Below are 3,757 nucleotides of genomic sequence, written 5' to 3'. Positions count from 1 at the left end.
TCCACCCCAAGTGCTGGGATCACAGGGGTGGGTCCACACTGGCTCAGGTGTCTTTAAATAGCCTGTACTGAGGAGAGTGCTGAGGGGAGGAAAGCTGTCACTGGGCTGTCATCTGGGAAGTGCCACAAAGCAGAGGCGCTAGTTTCCTTGAGCCCTTAACTCTGCACCCTCAAGCACCGATTCTCCTATCTTGAAAGAAGAGATAGTAAAATCTCAAAAGATTTTGGAAGAACAAGTTTTAAGTGAAAAACTCAAAGTAGATGCTTGAAAATGGGAGTTACTACAACAGTTTGGGTAAGAGATGATGATACCAAATGTAAGAAAGTGGGGCGGGGCGTTGCAGAAGAGGGTTAGGATTTAGAGACGGTCCTGGAGAAACTCTGTAGCTGTCTCAGTGGAGGAAGGTGGGAACACATGGGAGTGGGGTCAGGAAGAGCCCAAAAAGTGCTGTGTCTTGTTAGCATTTGTATTGCTGTGATAAACACCGTGATCAAAACCATCTTAGGACTGAGAGGGTTTATTTCTCCTTAGGAGTCTTGGGTCACACTCTGTCACTGAGGGAACTCAGGGCAGGAACTTGGAGGTAGAAGTTGAAACAGAGACCATGGAGGGAGTGCTGCTTACAGGCTTGCTCAGCCTGTTTTCTCTTCTTCTTCTTCTTCTTTTCTTCTTCTTCTTCTTCTTCTTCTTCTTCTTCTTCTTCTTCTTCTTCTTCTTCTTCTTCTTCTTCTCTCTCTCTCTCTCTCTCTCTCTCTCTCTCTCTCTCTCTCTCTCACATACTGTTAGATAGGGTTTCTTTGTGTATAGTTCCAGGCTGTCCTGGAACTCACTCTGTAGACCAGCCTAGAACTCACAGAAATTTGCCTGCCTGGGCCTCCCGAGTGCTGGGATTAAAGGCATGCACCATCATCACCTGGCCTCGTCCTGTTTTTTTATAGACCTCCCTGGCAATGGCACCACCCACAGTGAGTGGTACCTTCCTTCATCAGTCATCAACCAAGAAAATGCATCACTATCCATAGGCTAATGTAGTGAGGCATTTTTCTTAATTGAGGTACCCTCTTCCCAGTAGCCCCAGCTGAATCAGGCTGACATAAACCTAGCCACCACAGCTTGCTTTTGATCATGTTTGCCCACACAGAGCAACGATGGAGTATTTGGGAGAAATAGATCTCCAGAAGAGAAAGACATGGTGTTCCTAGGATGAGGAAGGGAATAAAGACCAGCTGTGAGATGGGGAAAAGAGACAGGAGCTCCCAGGGTCACAGTCCACCTCACTGGGACCTTTCCTCCGCCAGTTCTCCATTAACCGAGAAGGGGCCGGATAAAAACTCTGTGATGAGCTTGCTGGGTGTGGATTTCTCCATGTGGGCATGCAACAGAGGCGGTTGGGTTTATAAGAAAAAAGGAGAGAGTAGGGGCGGAGTTACCTGTTGGTGAAGGAGGAGGATATATGGGCTCCAGGGCCAGCATCTAAAGAGAAGCGTGGTCCTTGGAGAAACAAATGCCTGCTAGGCAGAGAAGAAAGGGCACATTTTTGTGTTTGAATCTGAGAAGTATGGCTTTGAGGAGCAAGAGAGGGAAGAGAGTGTAAGTAGAATTTGAAGTCATAGAAGTCAGTTAGGGTTACCACATCCCAGATTGCATGAAACTGTCTCCTGTTTGAGCTCTGAAAGTCCCTGTCTTAGGAATACTGTTCTTTTTGGACAAAGTGGGGTGTTTGGTGGTGGAGGTTGGTCTAGCGCTATGTATTTTGATGCTAATTCCTGGCTCCCAAGATCTAGTTGCTGCCCTGATGAGCACATTCTCACATACCCCATGTGTCGCTGTGTAACCTTGCCTCCCCATTGGCTGAGTAAAAGGTCTACACCTGGGCAGGGCAGAAGGAAGGGGCAGAGCAAAGGTTCGAGAGCTTGAGGAGAGAAGGAAAGAGTAGAGAGGTATTGGAGGAGGAAGAGGAGGAGGATTGCCGTGGGATAGGAAAGAACCAAGTAGGCCAAGAGTAGGAATTCCACAAGGAGAGAAATGGCCCAGATGAACAACTTTAGCAAGTATTTGGAGATTATGGATGGGAGGTAGCCCAAACAGAATTATTATTATTATTATTATTATTATTATTATTATTATTATTATTATTGGTTTTTTGAGACAGGGTTTCTCTGTGTAATAGCCCTAGCTGTCCTGGACTCATTTTGTAGGCCAGGCTGGCCTCGAACTCACAGCGATCCGCCTGCCTCTGCCTCCCAAGTGCTGGGATTAAAGGTGTGCGCCACTACACCTGGCTCCAAATAGAAATTATTAGAAGCAGATAGCATGTGATGGAGGCTGGGATATAATGGCATGTAGCGTAGGAGTTATTATCTAAAATATATCAGGTGTCTGTGTTTTTATTGGTTGTGAAAGCAGGCTAGATAATATTGCTGTAATAAACTATAAGCCTAACAATAAAGGTTTTTAGACCATACTTTTAAATTAACAGCAAGTTTGGTCACCTGCAGTCAGTGGTATTGGGAGAACTATGTGCAGTGCCTTAGGGACTGCGGTGTGCACATAAGCAATAGTCACAAGGCTTGAGATGAAGGTACACTGGTAGCGATGACCAGAGCTATTCTGCTGGGTGGTAGAGCCTGAGGGATGGCTGTGAGAGCTCAAGGCTAAGGGCCAGGGAGGAGGAAGCAATGGCATGTGCTTAGCAACATATTTAAGTGGGTTCACTGAGGAGTCCCAGAGTCCCTGGAGTCCCTGTGGGAAATTCAAGGCCAGAGGGTATAGAGAGTAGGAAGAACTTGAGCAAATTTCTAGGCATCCTGAAGGTGGAGGTGAGACGGCAAGGTTGGATGCTGGAGGGAAGAGGGCCATGCTACGGAGTTGGACCCCAAGGAGGAGGAGCTATTGGGGTCACAGGTAGGTGGACTGAGGAGACAATGAGCCTCGGTACAGAAGTCCGTTGCCTCAGAGCAGGAGAGAAAGGGACATGTATGTGGTTGCCTCTCTTAGCTTAGAAATCTGGTCAGTGCGTGTTTTGGTGATAGGAACCAGGGGAGGCCCAGCACACAGGAGCAAAGCTGTTGGCCCCACCTTGCCGTTTTCTCCTGCAATCCTTGGGGGAGAACTAGGTACAGAAACAAAGAAAAACAGAGGCAGGTGAGGCAGGAGGGCAGGGCTGGTGAGGAGGTAGAGGGAAACATGGCTTAGGCAAAACCCAATCCTAAACTGAGGAAGGAGGCAGGAGCAGGAAGGGAGTTAGAAGTAAGGGGAATCCAAGGTGAAGAGTGGACGGGTATTTCCCTGGGGACGGATGGCCGCAGGGCCAGGACTTCTGTGTTGCTGGCCTTGAGCAAGCCATTTGCTTACCGTTGGAGGTCTGGGTTCTTCTCTCGTCCCCAGTAAGATTACAGGACAACTGTGGTGTTCTTCATCCCCAACGATGTGTGATTGTGTAAACCAGTATGCCCCTGCATGATTGTGTAAACCAGTATGCCCCTGCGTGATTGTGTAAACCAGTATGCCCCTGTGTGATTGTGTAAACCAATATGTCCTGTGCTCTTGAGCCTCTGGGTAACGCACTTTCTACCCTTCATACAGACTCAGTGTGAATCATCTTCTATCCAGAAGGAACAAACCCTGGGAACAAGGCAGGACATTTCAGTTCATCAAGGCCAGGGCGCCAAGCTGGAGTTCCAACTGCCCAACGGCTCAGACTGCCCATTCAGATTACTTTGCCTGCCAGGTTTCCGTAAATATTGACTAACACGGC

The sequence above is a fragment of the Acomys minous genome (assembly GCF_964271855.1).
Source record: "Acomys minous genome assembly, chromosome: 6".
Taxonomy (NCBI): Eukaryota; Metazoa; Chordata; class Mammalia; order Rodentia; family Muridae; genus Acomys; species Acomys minous.
This window is presented reverse-complemented; position numbering follows the sequence as displayed.